At 49.0% G+C, this 23,136-nt stretch overlaps 1 protein-coding gene across 3 annotated transcripts in view; it reads right to left on the reverse strand.

Moving 5' to 3' along the window:
* SYT2 (synaptotagmin 2) overlaps positions 1 to 23,136 on the reverse strand; it is a 227,814-nt gene that overhangs the window by 50,793 nt on the left and 153,885 nt on the right. For 2 of the 3 annotated variants that reach the window (XM_045015244.1, XM_045015243.1), the window contains one exon: positions 19,962 to 20,031. The gene's annotated coding sequence lies outside the window, so the exon portion shown is untranslated. Of the gene's footprint in view, positions 1 to 19,961; positions 20,032 to 20,557; positions 20,574 to 23,136 lie in introns of those variants that run through there. The other variant, XM_045015245.1, reaches the window with a different exon arrangement.

Here is a 23,136-nt window from a genome sequence, read left to right on the forward strand (position 1 = left end):
ACTGGTGACACAGCAAAGTGCACTTCCAAAGCAAACGTACTGCCTAGAATGTATTTATTAGTGACGTTCAGTGATCAAGTGCTTTTTTCAGCTCATCCCTCGAGAAAAGAGACAGGAAAATAAAAAAAGTCAAAGCAGGAAGCTTGGCGCATTGATTTCCATGCCTGTAACAGGAATGCTTTCCAGTGAACCATTTTTTGTTACAAGAGTGCTTTATTGTATATGTAGGTAACCAGTTATTGGATAAGGTGCCAGTAGATACCACTCCAGAAGATAAAGCATAGTTCCTGGGTTTTGGAGGGCCTCATAAAACTTGTTGTGAGTGACCAATGGCTTCCTTTGTGCAGCTTCTGACATTGGCTCCTCACAGTTTTGGGGGGGGGCACTGAGGTCTGAGCCTGGGAAGCTGAACAGGGCTTGGTAACTGCTTGCGGGTGCTCAGCTCAAGATAGAGCCCTGCATATTGGGGGCTAGCCTGCAATGGGTCACCCCTCTTCTCTGCACAGCAGGGAGCACGGCAATGGGGACTTGCAATCTCCTCTTTGCCCCGTTTTGTTTGTTTAATCATTCACCTGGCACCCGCTGGGCCAATATATTGATACACTTTCCTCAATTAGAGACCACTGGTCTCTATTTCCAGAAGACAGACCACTCCATGCCCCCCGCTCCACCTCCCATCAACAAGACCGACCCAGTTCTTGACCCACATCAACAGAAAGCCATATTCAACAGATGTGTCCTGGGGTGGACAGGTCCTGATGGATGGCAAAAGGGAACAGATCTTAGAGCTGAGGGCCCTCCACTGAGTATGGAATGCAACTGCCCAGGAATCCAGCCCTGGGGAGAGATCATGCTGAGCAACCCCGCATGGTGGGATAAGAGGGTCCCACTTCGAGTTGTAAGAATATGCACCTCCTTGAACTGCAAGCAGAAGGGAAAGTGGAACCAGTGCATGGGGGTTATGCTATCTCACCAGTCTAACACACCTGAAAGGTAGGCAGCCTGAGGCGCCCCTCCATGGAAGCTTTAAGCACAGCCCATTGCAGTAGATGGTGGTGACGTCTACACCAGACAGGAATGCTTGCAGCCCATGGGCTGATGAAACTCAGTGATGCCGCATGGGGCTCTGTTGGCCAATCAGCTGCATTTTGACCTTCCCAGCCACTTAATCCCTCTTAATAAAAGTCACCTGCTGCACCTCAGCCTCATCTCTTCCAGAGGCAAGAAGCAGCACACAGTGCGCTCTGTGAAGAAGCTAGCAGTAATTTGGGCTCAGCTTGTGTGGTAATCGATGCCGCAGACACATCTCAAAGGGCCTCTGGATGGTGGCTGAAAGCAGCAGGAGAATGCCAATTAATGGTGTGTGCGGTGGGTTGCACAGAGACACTTTTGATGAGGTTGCAGATACTGTAACTATTTTAAAAACTGTCTCAGAAGATTCTTCTCTGGGGCTTTTTATTTGTGCCACTGCATTTATTCTGCAGAAGTGCCAATCAATACACCAGCATGGGGCACAAGCTGAAATCAAATGATAGGGAAGAAAGGGAAAGCAAAGAGGGTTTTTATCATTCAGGGTTTCAGGTCAAGCTAACTCTCCACTATGAAAGGAGCTCTTCCAAACCGTGCAATATCAATATACTGCTGCACAAGAGTAGAGCAGATTAGAAAAGAACTAAACGAGTCAGTGCAGAGAATAGAGAGAAAAAAAATCTCCATTTCAGAGACCCGACAAAGAATTCTCGGTCAAAGTCTTGGTTTTGCATCTAGTTCTGAGTTCAAACAGGGAGCTCGGGTGTTAGTGAATTTCTGCTGAATGAAGCATGCTGGACTGACGGTCTTGCAGCCTGAATGTCTGTCTGGGCCTGATCCTGCATTCCTCACATGACATCTTTGATGCTGCAAGTGGTTGTGCTGCCTGCAAATGTGCGAAGACAACACATGTGAGCACAGGGCTGTAGGATCATGTCTAAGTGCAGCACATCCTCTGCTGCAGTGGGGGCTTCCGCTACCCCACCAGGGCCTCAGGCCAGGCCAGAAGTGGAAGGTGGGGAGGCCAGACTTCAGTCTCTACTCACTCCCTGACTTCCATTATAAGCCCCTGCTTTGAACAATTCATCACATTCCCAGGTTCTTCTGAGCTTGCAGACACTGCTACATCAATAAAAGAGTTAATAAATAAATGCATAAAGACAGCCAAGGCTAACCTCTCCCACCTCCGGGCATCCCTATAAAGCAACGCACAAGTCATTGGGCAAAAACATAGTGTGGAAGGAATGATCCAAAGGGAGCAGATCGACAAAAGCATGCCATCTCCCTGCAGCCCGATGGGTCCTCTCTGAGAGCGACAGCACGAGGCAGCTCCCCAGCTTGGCTCCGGGATTGATTACTGCTACAGCACTGGCAGGTTCAGCTTTATCCGCACAGGAAAAAAAAATGTCCTGCTCTGTAACACTGGGTGTCTGCTGGTGTAACTCATACAATCTAGACACATTTCTCTGCACTGGCGAGTTCTGGGACCACTAAAAGAGAAGCATGTTTTTGGATAAGTGGAGGCATGACTGTCTGGTTAATGATGCATTTTAAGCACTAGAGTGTGTTCGGAATCCATGCCGGCCGGGCACAGGCTATCAGGATCGCTCTGTAAAAGAGGTTGCTGATAAAGTCCAAAGCTGCATCAGGTAGGAGAGGGTTCCTTGAACCACCTGGGAAGATGGATTTCTGGGCAAGTGTCGTAGAAACAGGAAGTGACACTAACTAGAAATCAAATGTGAAAGAAGACCCAGGCAAACACTGAACTATCAAGAGTCTATTACATGTTCAGGACATAGTTGAAGTGTGTGTGTGTGTGGGGGGGTGTGTCTCTTCAGCTGTGCCTGGGGGTATTGCATGTGCAGTCTGCATTTTGCACATACATCCACCAATATTGCCAAGCATTCAACAGTCATATGTCAGGACCCCCAAAATCATGAGGTTTGCCTAAAAATGGTGAGATTTTAAAAATCAGAAATGTTAAGTTTCTCTTTTTTTTATTAAAACACAAACCTCAGAGGTATAATTATTGAGGCCCAATAGAAATGTGGTCCTTAAAATGTTTCACATCTTATTATTTGTATGGTTGTAGTGCCCAGGACCAGGTTCATTCCCAGCCTAGATAATGAGTTTTCCTGTTGTTTTGTATTTGCTCGATGTTCACATGAGACATGCGGGAGCTAAACCTGCGCAAAAGTCCCACCAGCATTTGCCTCAAAAGCCAGAGGAGTGTGACGCCCTGGTCCTCCTGGACTGAATTCAGATAGTAAGAGAGACAACTGGAAGGGCAAAGATGTGGTAGATTCTTGGCAGAGCCGTTTCACGCTCCTTGGGTGCGTGATTTCACTGAAACAAGAGCGAAGGCGGCTCATCACGCACGGGGGACTTTTGCATGTCCCCCTCTCGGCCGTGCCATCCATCCTCATTCCGTATCCTGAGAACCTCCGCCAGGTTTATGGCCTCGGGAACGGACTCAGTGAAAAGAGAGTTATAAAATCCTCTTTGAGGCCCAAAGAGACTGAGACCTGGGCTCCATTTAGAAGTTTTGTTGGTTTAACCAGAGCACTGTAGTTAAAGTGGTTTGACTCCTAGTGTGGATGCCGCTACACTTGCATATCAAAGCGTTCATAGTAGTATAAAGCACCTCATGCCAGTCTAACTGTATCCACGCTAGGGCTTGTACTGTCATAACTCCCTCAGAAAATAAATCAGACATCTCACCAAATGAGTGATCCTGGTACAGCTTTTTAAGGGCAGACCAGGCCTAAGTGACCTTCTCAAGGTCACACAGAGAGACTGGGCACAGCAGCATTGAACACAGCGGCACCAGAGTCTCAGGCTAGCCGTCCTTTCTGCTGCTGGGAGCAGTTAGGCCACTGCCAAATGCTTTTGAAACTCCCACTCCAGACATTCTTACAGACCCTAAAGCCTCTCCAGTCCTGAGAAGCACAGCTCTCTGGCAGGGAAGGAGATGCCTGAGGTAAGACGGCATCGCTGCCTTAGTGCTTCACAGCTGAATGACACTCCTGTGCAGACCCCACGCAGTCACAGGACTCGACCGCGCCTGTAGAGAAGCCCTGGGGGCTCACAGGGGACAGGGGAGACTCTGGTGTCAACTCCTCTCTCCCTCCCAGACTGTTGGGAACTGGGTTCCTCAGGCCTCGCCCCGATGGCCACCCGAGTGATGGGTCCGAGTGATGTCCACCAGTGGTAGGCCAAAGACTGCATCCACTCAGCCCCCACTTGCCTGCACAGCTGGTCCTGCCAGAGCCACGGGGGAGCCTGTCCGACTGGAGCCACTGGCTACATTGGGGCGGCAACCACCTTCAAAGCTGGTGGCCAGCACTGAACTCACTAGAGAACGTGATATGGAAATGGGTCTGGCTGAGGAGACCTGCTGGCTGTCTGGGACCCTGGAACTTCGGGCTGGCAGGGGCCAGCCTGGCCTCTCCTGAGTCAGCAGTGCCTCTGGGCTGTTGCTGACGTGTCTCACAGACTTTAAGGCCAGAAGGGACCATCATGATCATTTAGTCTGACATCCTGCACATCACAGGCCACAGAACCTCGGCCACCCGCTCCTGTAATAGACCCCTAGCCTCTGGCTGAGTTACTGACATCCTCAAATCATGGTTTAAAGATTAAGTTACCGAGAATCCACCATTGACACTAATTTAAACCTGCAAGTGACCCGTGACCCATGCTGCAGAAGAAAGCAACACCCCCTCCCGCCAGTCCCTCTCTAACCTCGCGCCTCTGGTGACTCACCCTTCCTTCACTGGAGCACAGAGGCTTCCCTTAGCACTAGCTCCGCCACTGCCAGAGGTTTTCATGTTACCACCTCACTGCTCTGCTGGTACCTGCCTGTGTGCCTGGCGTGGTGTCTCAGAGTGACAGAATCCCATTGCAGGTTTGGAGTCACGCTCCATCCCTCCAAATGCCCCCTCCCCCAGCTGGGACCCCCACCCTGGCTCTCTCCTCAGCCAGCTGCCAGACTTTCTTCCTTGAAATCTACGCCACCCTCATCCTCTCAAAGCTGTACAGTCACAAGAACAGCACCATCCCAGCCTCCGCTTCCCCCTCTCCCAGCCCTGTGCCTAGCCACTAGACCACACTGCCTCTGATGGAACTTTGATTGCAGTCAGCAGTCTCAATGCTGTGGGTTCCTCCATTGTATGGGAGCCCAAGTTAGGGCCCAAACTTTCAGAGGTGCTGAGCATCTGCAGCTCTCACTGACATCCGCTGTACTCACGGGTGCTCAGCATTTCTGCAGACCAGGGGCCCTGGGGTTTGAAGTTGGACACATGGAAACAGCCTGCCAAAACCAAACGCCGCTCTGGGAAAGGCTGCAATGCGGCGCTGAAACTGGTTTGCAAACAGAAACAAATAATGTTCCCAATTCCTCACAGCCCCAGGTGTAACCCCCCTGGCTGTTGGCTCAATGCCTGCACCGAGGATTGAAAGCATCATCGTTGAGAATGTGTCACAGAGAGACCCTACACTCAGCTCGCGAGGGGTGGAGCTGGGGGAATTCTAGTGGCTCCCGCGGTTGGTCATGGCTCCTCCGGGAAGAGGCACTGGGACAGCGTAAGTGCTGGTGTGAGACACAAGATCTTAGTCCCAGCTTGCCAAGCTGCATTACCTTCCCCATCGAGCCACCGCTAAGGTCCAGGGGGCAGCTGAACCCCAGAACACCGATGAGGTGCACAGAGCCACTCCAGTGATGGGGGCCAGATAAACACAATAGACAGAGGCCCAAGGCTTCTTGGAATCCCTGGGGATCTATCAAGTTTGGGGGGCTGGACTCTCCACCCATCCCTGTACTGGCCACACTCCAAACCCGAGTGAGCTCCCATCCCTGGTGCGAGGGGACAGCGAGGCCCTGCGTGGCTGTGGCCACGGTCTAGCCTGACAGGCCCCTAGTCTGGCTGTTAACAGGCAGCCCTCCTGGCCCCATGGTCTCTGGGGCACTGGGATGGGCAGGACAGCGCCCAGCAGTGTGGTTCAGCGCACATCACAGTGTTCTTCTCTTGTGTCTTTGAAGCTTCTCCCAAGAAGCAAAGCTCTTCGATTGCATCAGGGCCTTTGGGATCAACATGGCAGAGGGCGGTGCAGGGCGGCCTGCCAAACCTCCGCACAGAGCAGCAGGCAGGTGAGCATCCCGCTCATCCTTCTCCCTGCGTGTCCTTGACTCCGCTCCGCTCCTGACACTGGCCCTGCAGTCCAGCACCGAGGGAGCCACGGTCCAGCCCTTCCAAGCTGGTGTCAGTCTCTCTGCAGGAGAGGAGTCGGCGATGCTGCTCTGCCCTGGAAGGAAAAGGGGCCATGGGGGAAGGCACTTCCATCTTCTCCGCCGCTTTGTTCCACCATCACGTCATACGCTCCAGCCCCTGAGCCCCCCAGCCCACAGGGGGAGAAGGCCTGTTGCTACCTGGCTTAAGGGGATGCAAATGAGTGCTTCCCTTTGGGACAGATCCATGGCCCTGCATTCACCACCATCCCCACCAGCGTTAGCCAGGAGCCATGTGCTCAGGTAGGCACAGGGGCTGTAGTGGCTGGTGCAAGGACTGGAGCTGCCGGATCCTTCCACTCTCCCCACTGGGGGGCTCAGGGTCAGAGGAGCCCCCAGCTCCATGCGATTTATCCTGCTGTTCCGTTGGCTCCCCCTGCTGGTCCTGGGTCCCCTCCCATAATGTGATGCATGTTACTGCTCAGTGTGGACAGGCCCTTGTGTTAGCACCCTTCACCGCAGCTCCCGAGCTCAGCATCAAGTGGAGAACGTGGGAAATGTGCCAGCGCTGACAGGCTTTAAATCAGGAGTGGGTGTCTTTGTAACAGCCACGTGCCAGCTCAGCCAGGAGTGACGGCTGGATGCCAGAGTCTGGATAAAGCTCTCGGGCCCACAGAGCAGGTCGGGACAGTCCCTTCTGGCCTTAAAAGCTACGATTCGGGAAGTGCTTTGCGATGCCGTGAACAGGGCTGCAGCCAGCTCAGCTTCCTTGATGATTCCCTGTTCTGTTCATTCCCTCTGGGGCACCTGGCACTGGCCACTGCTGGAAGACAGGACACTGGGCTAGATGGGTCATTGGTCTGACCCAGTAGGGCCGTTCTTATGTTCTTATATTCCCCCTCTGTCCGTGCTGAGTCGCAACAAGAGCCTGTGCTTTGCTCAGAGACAGACGTTTTCCAGGACAGATGGTGTCAGCAAAGGCTCAGAGCTGGCCCAGAGGGGATCCAAACCCTGGTCTCCATTAACTGGCCCTGTCTCAGGGCCCAGCCTGTGGCGCCAAATGTCCAGGGTTGGTTTGAACTTTGACAATTAGACTTTTTTTTTTAAAAGCATTTTACTTTATGCCTTCTCCCCCCAACCCACCGCCTAAAAAAAAAATCCAACTCCCCTGAAACAACCCCAGACATTGGTTCTCGCTCCTCCGGCTGGCCCCACTGCGGCAGCATCCCCAACCCTGTTCCTGGAGCTGGGCTGAGCTCCCTTCGCAGAAACCAGAAGGGGAAATTCCCAGAAGTTTAGCACAAAAGCCGCAAGAAGAGACAAACAGGGCCCAGCTTCCCAGAGTGCGCTGCAAACAGAGTTTGCAAGAAAAGAGCCAACAGTCCATGTCAATGACTCAGGAGGGGCCTGTGAATCAGGCATGCATCCGACGAAGTGGGTATTCACCCACGAAAGCTCATGCTCCAATACGTCTGTTAGTCTATAACAGGGGTAGGCAACCTATGGCACGCGTGCCGAAGGCGGCACACGAGCTGATTTTCAGTTGCGCTCATACTACCCAGATCCTGGCCACCGGTCTGGGAGGCTCTGCATTTTAATTTAATTTTAAATGAAGCGTCTTAAACATTTAAAAAACCTTATTTTACATACAACAATAGTTTAGTTATGTATTATAGACTTATAGAAAGAGACCTTGTTAAAATGTACTACTGGCACATGAAACCTTAAATTAGAAGCAGCAAAGAATCCTGTGGCACCTTATAGACTAACAGACGTTTTGTGCATTGCTTGCATCCGAAGAAGTGGGTATTCACCCACGAAAGCTCATGCTGCAAAACGTCTGTTAGTCTATAAGGTGCCACAGGATTCTTTGCTGCTTCTACAGAACCAGACTAACACGGCTACCCCTCTGATACTTAAATTAGAGTGAATAAATGAAGACTCAGCACACCGCTTCTGAAAGGTTGCCGACCCCTGGTCTGTAAGGTGCCACAGGACTCTTTCCTGCTTTTGTGAATCAGTGAGTTTCTCCTCCAGTCCCAGACACTTCCACTGGTTCCTCATTCAGTCCAGGACCCAGTTAAAATAAATCAACCTCCAGGTCTGCAAAGCCTTGTTCCAGGTGACTCCATGGACCCTCTGTGCCACCATCCCTCATGAGTCCTTCATCTTTTCTGAATGCAAGAGTCTTCTCCTCTGCAACTGACTCTGCTTCACCCACCCTCTCAATCCCTCATTTCAAGTCTCCTCTGAAAAGGCACCTTTCCTCTGCTGCCTCTGAATCCTGCTCTCCCCCTGCTCTTATTACTTGACTCTGGGAAGCATTTGGTGAGACACTTTGTAGGAAAAAGGTTCCACAAACGGAGCTTGCAGGGCTAGATTCAGGGTAGTTGCATTGTACCAGACTGGGGGAGTGGGGGGGGAAAGAGAGGATTTGCCGGCTTTTGGGTGTACACAGTACAAGACAAGCTGCTGTGACAGAACATTGTAACAGTAAAAAAAATCACTCTGTTCACTTCAAAATTCCCCCTGAGACCAAATGCATATGTAGATAAGTGCATTCCAGCAGCACCCAAAGGTGCTGTATAAACACACAGGAAGACATGGCTCCTGCCCCGAAAAGGTTAAATGGAAACAAGAATAATTAGAACCCTGAAAAAAACTGAAGGAAAGGCAGAGAATAGGAAGAGAAATGTGGAAAACAACAGAGGGGATTGATTTTATAGAAAGCTTCCTTTAAATAGCACGCCAGGTTGAATCTATAGCAGCCCACTGGACTGGAACCCAGGAGACCTAAATGCTATGCCTGGCTCTGCCACTGACCAGCTGGGCAAGTCACTTCCCTGCTTCATGTCTCAGTTTCTCCATCTGTACAATGAGGATAATGACACCAACCTGCTTTTGAGTTCTATGGAAAAGTAACTCCAATACCAAACCCTGCCATTTCCCAGCACTGCCCCCTGGGGATGCTGGCAGTCCCCCTCCTTTGCTGGCTGAGAGGCCAGCAAGGCGGCCCATGAGCTGCGTGCACAGGGCGAGCAGAGAGTTAATACTGCAGTGGATCCGGAGAGGAAAGACACACCAGAAAAGTGCTGAGTCACTAAGCCAGCTCTCACTGCAGCACTTCCATCCTGCCAGGTTCCTGGAGCAGTCCCAGAGCAAGAGCGGCTGAGCCAGTCACCGGGTCACCGGAGCCAGTGCCATTCCCATGATGGATTCGACACAGGAGCAGTGGGGAGAGACACCTGCAGTTAATTCAGCCACTTTGCTGCAGACGCAGCAATCCCCACCCCCTCAATGGGATTCCTGTCTAGGTTATCCAGGTGGAAATCGACAGCAGCCAGTGGTGCCTGGGAGGTTAGAGCTGGCCTGAGAACCATTGTGGGCCCATGCTCAGGGAGGAGACTACCTTCCCGATCAATCTGACTGAAACCTCTTCCAAAATCTCAATGGACATTTTTCTTTAAAAAGAAAAAGATGCAAATTCCCCAACTCCTCCTTTGCCTCAGTAATACTTCCTTCCACTTTCCACCCAGGAATCTCGCCAAAGATGATTTATTTTAGGTTCACATTCTGGCCCATTTCCCTGGTGGGGAAACTGAGGTATAAGACTTGCCAAAGGCAAGAACAGAACTCAAGTCTCCCATCTCTCCTTAGAATGCATTAGCCATAAACACACCCTTCTTGCTGTGACTGGAGAATGTGCCCTTCCTCCCCAGCTGATCCTGACAGCATGTTTTCTTTCTTTTCTCAGTAGAACAGCCTGTGCCGTCAAACCTGGGAATCCAGATACATCCTAACAGAGGTGAAATTTCTAATGGCTGAGTCTGTGGTTCATGCATGTCAATGAGAGGGCTGGCTGGGTTATTAAGCTGCCACATCTGTACATAACTGTTCTGGTTTCGTTATCCTGCAATACGATATGCTGGGATCAATAATCTAGGGTCTAGGGTGTGGTTATTCCTCATGTCATGGTGGGTTTAGAGGGGACGTAAATAAGAATGCTCATGTATGTAAAATAATGACTGGTCTAACAAAGCTAAATGGAGAGGCTTCTATTTATCCGTATAAGACAAAAGCCATGAGACCTCCAATGAAACTGAAAGGCAACTTATATACAACCGATAACAGGAAATATTTTCATGTACAGCATATCAGCCTGTGGGACTCATTGCCACAAGATACCAGTGATGGCAGGAATGTAATAGAATTCAGAAGAGGATGAGTATGGGTAAAGAGAATATAGAACACCTCCAATGACATAAGAAAGGGTCTAGCAATGTTTTTATAAGGGAGTATAAACCAATCACTGACAGATGGGGTTAGGAAGAAACTAGGATGTCCATAAGGGGTTTCTGTAGCAACTGGTCCTAGCCATGTGAGAGCCTGGATACCAGGCTAGATGGATCCCTGGTCTGATTCAGGCTGGTAAATCCTGGGTCTCCCCCAAGTGGGAACATGATAAGATTCCTCTTAGACCTGGACTTGCAAACTCTCCATGCTCGAGGGAACCTGGGATCAGGTGACAGGAGTCTAACTGTCCCTAGGAGCCTCTAACTGGGCATGGCAAAACAGAATGGAGGGACATCCCCAGATCTGTATTTGGAAATGCAGATGTCTTTGCTAGGGGCCTCCACCCCACTGTGCTGGGGGAAGGTTTCAGTGCGTTCACTCACCTGGCCTCCATGGAGTGAATAAGTGCCTGTTTCCCCATTTCCCCTCCCCCCAGTCGAGGGCCTGTTGGTCGGAGGAGGGGTTTACCAGCTCAGAATTCTTCATAGGAATTCAGAGTGAAGAAACGTATCCCTTGGGCCCTATCTAGGGCATCCTCCCCCTATTGCTCTGTGCAGGGTCGTCCCAGACACTCGATCCCTCGTGGCTTGTCTGGTCCCAAGCAATGAGGCTCCCACCTCTCCCTCAGGGAGACTCTCCCACACTCCCGCAGAGCTGCACACTACAAGCAATTTCCTTATAATCCATTTAGGAGCCAATTCCTCCTCTCACTGACAGCTGTGCAATGCCAATGATCTCCAAAAAGGGTGCACAGGCAGAGTGGAGCCAGGTTTAGACAAGATATGTCCTTTCCCTAACTCTCACCCAGGGCCTGTGAGACCTGTGGTGTGATTGGCTCTTCTGCTAGAATGTCCCAGTGACTCTCTCCACCTCCAGGTCTCTCTTCCCATTCTTATCCCAGTAGTATCTCACTGAGATCAGAGCCCCATTATGCCAGGCACTGCAGAGACACAGTCCCTGCCCCCAATGAACATACAGACAAGCGAAGAAGAGGGTGGAGAACAGGCTCTGTTATCACCCCCTTTGATAGAGGGGAAATGGAGGCACAGAATAAGTCAGTTGCCAAGATCACACAGCGAGCTAAGAATTGAACCAAGAAACTCATGAGCCCCAAGTCAGAGTCTTAACCACAAGGCCAGACTTCCTCACCTTTCCTAGGGCTTCCAAACCCTCACACCTAGGACAGCAGTCCTGCAATCTCCCCCTTAGCATATGGTTGGGAGCTTGGATGCTAAAGGTCAGTGCCAAGGGCTCCTGGCTCCAAAGGGTTAATCTGCCTCGAAGGCAGGGGGATGGAATTGAGGGGACACATTATTCTGAGCTGCCTCTTCTCACTCTTTGTTCCCAGCTGTAGCAAATTGGCTGATGTGTATTTGTTTGCTCGCTTTGGAGACATCAAAAGGAGCTAACTGGCTTGCCAGCCATGAAAGGGATAATTCATTGCGCTGGACGGGCATATTAGCATTTACAGCAAGGGGATAAATCGCACGTGGCAATAAGCGTTCATCATCCCTTTGGCCCAGTTGTCAGCGCCCGCGATTGGAGTGGAGAACTAAGCTGTGTGTCAAGTCAGCAGCTCCACGGCGGGAAGATCAATGGAGTCCTCTCTGGCACTGCTTCCCTGGGCACGCTGGCGGGGGAGAGAGAATGCCATTTCCCCGCGTTGTTGTGCTCGAGCAAGGTAATTATTTCTCAGCTTTAGAAAAGCAGCCAAGGATTCATTCGTCTCCTCCGGAGCCAAGCCAAGATTTCAAGGGAAGGTGAGACTGTAGGGAGCTTGGGGGTCAGGCAGATTCAGGGAGTGATGAAGAGTCCCCAGAACGGCGGGTGTTGCGACTGATGGTTTATTGTTCAAGGCAGGGACGTAACAACCCCGGCCAGGAATGAAAAGCACAGGTCAGTACCCACTTGAGCTAAAAAAGGGGCTCCTGTGGGGTAGGCCGATGCTGCAATCGGGAGGTGAGATTGCAGCACAGGTCGAGATCCCTAGCGAACTTTAACCGAGCTAGCTCCAGTCCTGGAGCAGCACAGGGGTAGCTGCCATCACCCCTCCAAATGCAGTGTCGACATACCCTTAGCCACGCGCAAGTGGCAGGGTGAGCCAGACACTACAGAGCGGCATGCACACATGAACACGTAACCACAGTGCTCCCCAGACATCACCCTCACTAAGTGCATTGGACACATGCTGCACCCAGAGAGAGCTTTGGTCCCAAGAGTACAGACTCCCCTAGCACTAGCTGCAGCAGAAGCAATGCTCCTAGCCTCTGGGAGCCAGCCGCAAAACCTGGGGGCTCCTTTTTAGAACCTGTAAGGAGCTGAGATACCATGGTGATGAGCTTGAGATAGAGGGGTGGACCCCTCAGGAGACAGATGACTATAGGGCAATGTGCTCATCACGGTAGCCATTCCAACACAAACACCCCTACATCAATAGCTGGAATACACAGTTGTCTTTATGGGCACCTTGACTTACTTCTCTGCAAGCAGTTATAATCACAGAAGCACAGGCAGTGGCAGACCAGATCAGACTAGGGGCCCACCTGATATCTTGGCTGTGAGAGTGCCTAGCGCCAGCGGCTTTAGAGGAAGACGCAAGACCCGCCCCAGTGGAAAAGTATGGAGAAACCAGCCCAGGGGAGGACTTACTTCCAGACTGTCAGACTTTGGCTCGTGCCCTGACACAGGAGAGTTTATACCTTTCATACATTTTATCCTTTTCATTCTTACCGCCTTGGATGTTCTCATTATCCATATAAAGATCTACTTTTCCCCCAAATCTTTCTAAGCTCTTGAGTCCAATATCTTTTGCCAATGAGTTCCACAGGCTAATTATGTGAGGTGCAGTTCAGTTAGAGCTTAAGTGTTTATTTTCAAACCTAGAATAATAAAATCATAGAAATGTAGGGCTAGAAGGTACCTTGAGAAGTCGTCTAGACCATTCCCCACCCTCACACTGAGGTAGGACCAAGTAAACCTAGACCATTCCTGACAGGTGTTTATCCAACCTGTTCTTAAAAACCTCTAGTGAGAAGGGGTTCCACAACTTTCCTCAGAAGCCTATTCCAGAGCTTAACTATACTTATTAGGAAAAAAAACCTTAACTCTATCTAACCTCAGTCTCCCTTGCTGCAGATTAAGCCCATTATTTCTTGTCCTACCTTCTTCAGTGGACATGGAGAACAATTGATCTACGTCCTCTTTATAACAGCCCTTAACATATCAGGAAGACTTACCAGGTTACCCCTCAGTCATCTTTCATCAATACTAAACTTCCCAGTTTTTTTAAACCTTTCATCATAGATCATGTGTTTTGGCAGGCCCTGATGACGTGAATATATCTAAACTTATCTAAATATTCTTAAACCTGTTCTTTCTCTATTCTGGCTTCTGTTCCCTCCCCTTTGTTGTTAATATTGTGTTGAGTATCTGGTCGCAATTCACCTATGAAATGAAGACTGCAGCAAAATAGGCATGAAACACCTCCGCCTTCATCGTGACATCCATTATTAGCTCTCCTTCCCTGCTAAGTAGTGAGCCTACACTGCTCTTTGTCTTTCTCTTGATCCTAATGTATTTACAGAACCTTTTTTGACTGTGTTTTATGTCCCTTGCTAGGTATAATTCATTTTGTGCCTTGGCCTTTCTGATTTTGTCCTCACATATTCTTCTGTATTCATTAGGGCTGTCGATTAATCACAGTTAACTCACAAAAATTAATTGCGATTAACCGCACTGTTAAAAACAATAGAATACCAATTGAAATTTATTAAATATTTTTGCATGTTTTTCTACATTTTCAAATATATTGATTTCTATTACAACACAGAATGCAAAATGTACAGTGCTCACTTTATGTTATTATTACAAATATTTGCACTGTGAACATGATAAAGAGAAATAGTATTTTTCAGTTCATCTCATACAAGTACTGTAGAGCAATATCTTTATTGCGAAAGTGTAACTTTAAAATTTAGATTTTTTTTGGTTACATAACTGCCCTCAAAAATAAAACAATTTAAAACTTTAGAGCCTACAAGTCCACTCATTCCTACTTCTTGTTCAGCCAATGGCTAAGACAAACAAGTTTGTTTACATTTACGGGAGATACTGTTGCCCACTTCTTATTTACAATGTCACCAGAAAGTGAGAACAGGCTTTCACATGGCACTTTTGTAGCCAGCATTGCAGGGTATTTACATGCCAGATATGCTAAACATTCATATGCCCCTTCATGCATCGGACACCATTCCAGAGGACATGCTTCCATCCTGATGATGCTCGTTAAAAAATAATGCATTAATTAAATTTGTGTCTGAATTCCTTGGGGGAGAATAATAGGTCTCCTGTTCTGTTTTACCTGCATTCTGCCATATATTTAATGTTATAGCAGTCTTGGATGATGACCCGCACATGTTCGTTTTAAGAACACTTTCACAGCAGATTTGACAAAACGCAAAGAAGGTAACAAAGTAAGATTTCTAAAAATACCTACAGCACTTGACTCAAGGTTTAAGAATCTGAAGTGCCATCCAAAATCTGAGAGGGACAAGGTGTTGGGCATGATTACAGAAGTCTTAAAAGAGCAACACTTCAGTGTGGAAACTACAGAACCAGAACCAACAAGAAAGAAAATCAACCTTCTGCTGGCGGCATCTGACTCAGATGATGAAAATGAACATGTGTCAGTCTATACTCCTTTGGATCATTATCAAGCAGAACCGGCCATCAGGATGGATGCATGTCCTCTGGAATGGTGGTTGAGGCATGAAGGGAAATATGAATCTTTAGCGCATCTGGCACGTAAACATCTTGCGATGCCGGCTACAACAGTGCCATGCAAACGCCAGTTCTCACTTTCAGGTGACATTGTAAACAAGAAGTGGGCAGCATTATCTCCTGCAAATTGTAACCGAACTTGTTTGTCTTAGCGATTGGCTGAACAAGAAGTAGGACTGAGTGGACTTGTAGGCTCTAAAGTTTTACATTGTTTTATTTTTGAGTGCAGGTTTTTTTGTACATAATTCTACATTTGTAAATTCAACTTTCATGATAAAGCGATTGCACTACAGCAGTGTTTCCCAAACTTGGGATGCCACTTGTGTAGGGAAAGCCCCTGGTGGGCTAGGCGGGTTTATTTACCTGCCACGTCCTCAGGTCCGGCCGATCACAGCTCCCACTGGCCACGGTTCACTGCTCCAGGCCAATGGGGGCTGTGGGAAGCGGCGTGGGCCGAGGGACGTACTGGCCGCCGCTTCCAGCAGCTCTCATTGGTCTGGAGCAGCGAACCGCGGCCAGTGGGAGCCGTGATCGGCCAAACCTGCGGACGCGGCAGGTAAATAAACCAGCCCGGCCCACCAGGGGCTTTCCCTACACAAGCGGCATCCCAAGTTTGGGAAACATTGCACTACAGTACTTGTATGAGGTGAATTGAAAAATACTATTTCTTTTGTTTTTTTACAGTACAAATATTTGTAATAAAAATAAAATAAATATAAAGTGAGCACTGTACACTTTGTATTCTGTGTTTTAATTGAAATCAATATATTTGAAAATGTAGAAAACCTCCAAAAATATTTAAATACATGGTCTTCTCTTATTGTTTAACAGCATGATTAATCGTGCAATTAATCACGATTAATTTTTTTAATCGCTTGACAGCCCTAGTATTCATCCTTAGTAATCTGTCCATGTTTCCACTTTTTGTAGGATTTTGAGACCTCCTGATGCTGTCATAGTGGCTCTTACTATTCTTCCTAGCTTTCCTTCATGTCGGGATAGTTTGTTGTTGTGCCTTTAACCCTGACCGGGAGTAACCAGGCGTCATATGGGCCAGGGAACCGGTAGCCCCACTTGCCCAAGTAATCACATTGCATCTTTCGGTAACAATGAGCGACGTTCAAAAGAATCACATGAAGGTTCGGTTTCAATGAACCCCTGCAGACTCTCCTTAAAGGGCTCGAATAGCCAGGGGCTGCAGGTCAGGACTGAGAGGCACCAGCAGAGCTCTGTGTGGGGAACTTAGCCCTGGAATAGCCGGGGGATGGTGAATCAGGCTTGAAGGGCATTGGCAAAGCTGAGTGCAAGGAGCCCGGGACTGGGATAGCAGTGGGGAACAAGGGCCATTGGAGACAGGGCCGGTGCTACCATTAAGGCGAACTAGGCGGTTGCCTAGGGCGCCAAGATTTGGGGATGCCAAAAAGCGGTGCCCCCAATTTTTGTTTTACAGCAGTTCCTCCCCGAGCGCGTGGTCGCTGCTCCACTTCTCCTGCCTCCCAGGCCTGCAGTGCCAATCAGCTGTTTGGCGCCGCAAGCCTGGGAGGAGAATTAGAGCGGGGCAGCGTGCTCGGGGAGGATGCAGAGCAGAGGTGAGCTGGGGTGGGGAGGTGCTGCATGGCTCCCGGGGGGGGGGAAGCCTCAGGGCGGGGGGGAGCTGCTGCGGGGGTGGGGGTGCCTCAGGGTGGAGGGGGGGTGGGGAGCTGCCACAGGGCTGGGGGGGGGGGCGCAAGGTGGAAGTTTCGCCTAGGGCGCGAAACTTCCTTGCACCGGCCCTGATTGGAGAGTTGTCTAAGGGAAGATTTCACAGCACCGGCTGCACAATCCCTCACCCATGCTACCATGATCAGACTGTCACTTTCATTAGCTCTAAATATGCTCCTTTAATTAAAGGGCGATCCGGTGGAATTCTTGTGGAATTACATATCATCTCCCAGCGAAGAGCAGCTGAGCTCATTACACTGCATGCCGCAGGAATTCACATGACTCACATCCCGTAGCCTTGCCAGGCACTCATTCCACCCCTCTAGACAAAAGGGTCGTCATCCGACGGCCAGCATCAGACACAGTCAAGATGGGCCGGAACCAACACCTGGATCGCTACCAGAGAAAGCTTTGACCTAGAACTGACTTTGTGGCTCAGACCCAGCTCTCATGGAAATAAACAGGCCAAAAAAAAAAAAAAAGGCACCAACAACACTTGAATGCTCTGCCCGGAAACACAAGCACACGTGCTGTGAGAGCAGCTGTCAGCCTGGGAGCTGCCAGGGAGGGGCCCCTGCATAAACACTCCCAAACACTGAAGCAAGTTGGGGTTATTTTCCTGCCTCTGATAGGGACTCCCCAGTCTTGTTGCTGCTAAATCAATTCCTAGGGCCCATAAACCCACAGCTGAAATGCAGGTGTTTCCAAGAGACGGAAGCCTCCTCTGGGACAGTCACTGAGCTACATTCCCAGTATACCCCATCCTGCTTTCAGGAGAGGGTGTGAACATTACTTGTAAATACCTGTTGGTGTGTTCTCTCTTCGGTCACAGAGAGGAGGAGACATTAGTCAGCTCCTATCATCCATCAATGCCAAAGCACTGTACAAACAGGGTGTGTGGCAGTATCATTAGCCCCCATTTTATAAAAGTGAAGAAACGGAGGCACAAAGAGGAAAGGGGATTTGTCCAAGGTCCATCCCAGAGCAGTGACTATAGCACTGGTCTCCTGTCTTCCACTCCAGAACCCTACCCTCTGGCTACAATCCCACCCTTTTCGAGCCTGCTGTCCACCGCCGTTAAAGCAAGCGAGTCCTTTTTCAAACATCAGAGTTACCCATGGAAAATGTTCACACCTGAGGTGTTTTCAGGCTCCTCCAGTCAGGGGACAGGAACGCCACCATGTGACTTGACCGACCAATTGCACCTAATTAACCCAGCTGGTCCATAGATTGGCAACCGGTCCGCAGATTTAAAAACCACCATGGAAGTGATAAACCAATGACTGCAAATAGAGGAAACTACATCGGCTCAGAGTGATTCTGTGAGCAAGGAAAAGGGGCTGAATTCACCCCATTGGTTACCCCTCACACACTATTTGCTGAACTTCAGTGGGCTGCTGTATATGGGGGCAAAGGGAGATCTTTGTCAAAATATTGACAGTGCACCACCAGAGATAACCTCAATCAGCCCAAGATTTGTAGGACTCATAGACTGGGGACTGTTTGTTGTGACTAATAAGGCAAATTCCAGCAATACCATTAGGAGATCTTACTGTATTAAGCTTATTTATCATTGTGGGTCAGGGCTTGTATGTAATTCCACGTGGAAGGGTGATCAGCGCCCTCCAGGAACTAAGAACTTTATGAGGTGTTGAGTCAAATTCACTCAGATTGTAACAACTCCAGAGGGGTATCACCACCTGGGGAGGCTGCATATACTGGTTCCAACTGGATTCTCCAGAGACCACCAGGCAAAGAAAGGACTTTTGGATAAATAGCCTAACTCAGTGCGTGCTTTCTGATCCAGCAAACAGACAGGACCTTCTGTCCAAGGGGGGCCCCACAGGACGGATTGGGTGATGTCAGGTTAGCTTTTAGCATGCACATCGGAACTTTTCTTGTTTTTAATGCATTTTCTCTATAATGCTTTCACCTTAACTATAAATGTGCTTGCTTACAAGGAGCTGCAGGGTAACTTATACCTGCAGGCCATTATGCTGTTTACAGCCTCTGGGAACAGAGCAAAATACAGACGCTGGCCTGCTTAGGCCAGCTGACTTGTTGGGAATAACAGTGTAGGCAGGGAACTGTGGGGCCTGGAAAAACCCGGTCGGGAGGGAGAGAGACACGAGCCTCTACCCCAAGAGAAGTGATGGCTGAAGAGCCAGGAGCCTGAGGGTGGGTGCCCTGGCTGGACTATGGGGGAGAAATACAAGTGCAGTTGCCCTGAACTGTGATACCCACAATTAACTCCTTGGATAAAACTTTCTTATTAACCTACAGGCTCGTGTCTCTGTGTGTTATTGGTCAGACTGGTCTGTGCTGGAAGATTCTGTGGCGAACGAACACTATGGATCAGCAAATACAAGTGTGCAGTACCGAGCTACCCCTCTGGTCCAAAGAAGGTCCCCCCTCCCACCTCCGCACACCCCTTTTAAGAAACATTTTGTTAAGGCAAAGTTACAATAAAACATTAACATACTACATCACACATCACTTGTTCGGGGACAGGTTAATATTAAAAGAACCTGGCAGTTTCTCAGCTCACACTAAGGGGCCAAATTCCACTGACACCAGTAGAGTTATTACACTATGGGCATGTCTATATTATGCACTGGATTGATGGGCAGTGATCAATCCAGCGGCGGTCGATTTATCGACCGCCAAGCACTCTCCTGCCAACTCTGGTACTCCACCAGCGCGAGAGGTACAGGCGGAGTTGTTGGGGGAGCATCAGCTGTCAACTTACCACATTGAATATACCGCAGTAAGTAGATCTAAGTACGTGAACATCAGCTACGTTATTCACGTAGCTGAAGTTGCGTAACTTAGATCGATCCCCGCATCCCACCCTCGCAGTGTAGACCAGGCCCATGAGTTGGATTCAGCCCATAATGTTCTCAGAGACCAGAATAAAGCTGAAAGGACTTACCACAGCGACTCGTGTTTACCAGTTGTTCAGGACCGTGGGAATCTCGTGATGGGTGAAAGAGAGAGGAGACCTAAACAGAGCAAAACAACAAGAAGTAAGATGGGCAGAGCCATGGGCTGTCTCACTGCCTTGTGGAACTGCTAGAGTCCATACATAGTGCCAGGCACATTTTTTTCAGACAAGATTTTTTTTAATCAGAGAACAATGCAGATTCGATGACACCCAGATGTTTTGTGAATTCATGTCGGTTTGGACTAACTGTTCAGTTCAAAAACAATTCCCCCAAAGTTAAAACATTTAATTTGTTTAGTTCAAAATGACTTTTCATCTCAAAGTTTCTTTAACTTTATTTTAAAAAATCCAATCAAACGGTCAAAACTGAAACAAACGTAGCGTAGACAGGCCCTTAGAGAAAAACCCTGCACTTTCAAAACATGCTGTAATTAGCAGCAAAAAATCCTGTGGCACCTTATAGACTAACAGACGTTTTGCAGCATGAGCTTTCGTGGGTGAATACCCACTTCGTCGGATGCAAGTGTATGGCATAATCTCTCACTGTGGTCTGTGTAGTATGTAGATAGCAGTGGATTTTTTACCTTTAGTCCATTTGGTATGATGTCCATCCATTTACATTTGGAAAGGAAGATGATATCTGTCTGTATTTGTGCAAGTTTCTTCATGAGGCTGATGGATTTCCACTCCATACGGCTAAATGCAGTGCCTTGCATGGTGTCAAGTATCAGAGGAGTAGCCGTGTTAGTCTGGATCTGTAAAAGCAGCAAAGAATCCTGTGGCACCTTATAGACTAACAGACGTTTTGCAGCATGAGCTTTCGTGGGTGAATACCCACTTTGGATGCATCCGACGAAGTGGGTATTCACCCACGAAAGCTCATGCTGCAAAACGTCTGTTAGTCTATAAGGTGCCACAGGATTCTTTGCTGCTTTTACAGATCCAGACTAACACAACTACCCCTCTGATACTGTAATTAAACCACCAACATGTTATGAACTGATAAAGCCCTTACACGGGGAAATGGGACAGATTCATTCTGGAGCAAGAAAATGAGAACGCGGTGAAAATAATAATAATAGAAAAAGCCATGAGGAATCAGCTAACCAGACTAATCCTCAAGAATAGTGAAATGGGAAAGGACATGAAATCATTACAGCCAGAGCTATGTACACCAGGCGGAATTGTACACCAAGCAGAAACTGGTAGTTAAGAGGGGGAAGGACTTTCAGGTAAGTTCTCTGGGGTGGGGGCAAACTTTTAGTTGCACCTGTACAGCTCCTAGCACAACCAGGAGCCGGTCCACAACTAGGACTTGTGGGCACTACAGTAATAAACAACATAGCCATTGTGTGGTTTCAAACTGCCTGAAAATAGGAACATGGGTTAGAACGATTTTGATTTGCAGCCCATCTGGAGTCAGGAAATAGGTGGGTTTAAAAGGTGTTTGATAAAGGCGGGTCTACAACAGGGCAGGGTGTTATTTATAAGTGGATTCTCCCTCACCGGCAATTTTAAAATCAAGATGGGATGTTTTTCTAAAGATCTGGTCTAATTCAAACAGGAATATTTGGGGGCAGTTCTCTGGCCTGTGCTATGCAGGAGGTCAGACTAGATGATCACAGTGGTCCCCATTGACCTTGGAATCTATGTATTTTAATCCGGTTTAGTTAAATCAGGGCAAAAGGCCAGGTGGATGCCATCATTTTGGTTTAAACCAAACTTGTTTCCGTTCATGAGGTTAAACCAACCCAAACTCAGCTGCTCTTCAACTGAAGGCAGAGCGTCCACACAGGAGTCTGCACCGTTTGACTAAACTGGTTTCAGTAAACCAGTGCACGTTTGTGTGTAGACGAGGCCCAATGCATTTTAACTCACTTCAGTCTAAACAGGGCTTTGCACTTAGTGTAGATGGGGTGAATTGTCTTTAAAGTTTCATCCCCCCAGTGTGTATTAGATTATTAAAAGCTGTTTGCTGTTATTCAGTGTTTCGGTCACGTCTTTCGTGTCAGAGGATTTTTTTGTGTATGGGGGGGAGGGGATTTATAATTGCACGGTATAGCCTACATTACCAGGGTACAGACTTGGGGCCATGATCAACTGCAGGGCACACACACACTGCAGTCAGTAGGCACCAGGGTCACTCTGTGTGGTGTATGCTGCCCCGGGTCATTCTGTGATGTGTATGCTTGTCCAGGGTCCTAGCGCCTGCCTCCCCCTTAATGTTAAGGCACGCTGCCCTTACCATGCACTTCCACCGTAGCAACGAGCCTCTCCGCTGCCCTGAGCCCCAACAAGAGCCCTCATCCACGGACAGATACTCACCCTTCCCCCACACCCCTCACCCCTTCCTACGCCCAAACCCGCAGCCCACTGCCGTCATCCAAACCCCTATCCAAAGAAGGCACCACTCGCCCCTTCCTGCAAACCCACCCCTTCCTGCAATCCCTCCCCTTCATGCACAACCACTTGCAACCATCCCCCACCCCAGAGACCTATGTAGGAGCAGGAGGATGTCATTCCTCTATGGAACAAGCGGTCTGTACATCAGTGCACACCGTGCCCAGCACAGTATGCGTCCATGTTTCAACACCTGAACAGAAATGCAAAGTAAAACAAAGATTTATTAATAATAAGTGTAACAATTAATTTGCTTTAAAACGTGCTTTGGAAGTGGGGGAAACTTGGAGAACGGGGTATGTAACCGCAGATCGAAATCGACACATACAGACACAGGCCCAGGGTCAGTTTCTCTTGAAAGCAAGTGGAGAGTCATAGGTTACCCTGCTCTCCGAGGAAACTTGCTTTCAAAGCCTCCTGGATACACAGCGCTTCCCGCAGGGATATTCTCTCGGCACGGGTGTCTGGCTGAGCGTAAACTGCAGCCAGGCGATTTGCCTCAACCTCCCATCCGGACAAAAAGGTCTCGCCCTTGCTCTCACAGAGATTGTGTAGCACACAGTAAGCAGCAATAACTACGGGGATATTCTTTTCGCTGATGTCCGAGCGAGTCAGTAAGCTCCGCCATCTCCCCTTGAGACGTCCGAAAGCACACTCCACCACCATTCTGCACTTGCTCAGCCGGTAGTTGAAGAGTTCCTTCTCTCTGTCCAAGGCGCCTGTATAGGGCTTCATGAGCCAGGGCATTAGCGGGTAGGCTGGG

This window comes from Mauremys mutica, chromosome 4, assembly GCF_020497125.1.
Source record: "Mauremys mutica isolate MM-2020 ecotype Southern chromosome 4, ASM2049712v1, whole genome shotgun sequence".
Lineage (NCBI taxonomy): Eukaryota > Metazoa > Chordata > Testudines > Geoemydidae > Mauremys > Mauremys mutica.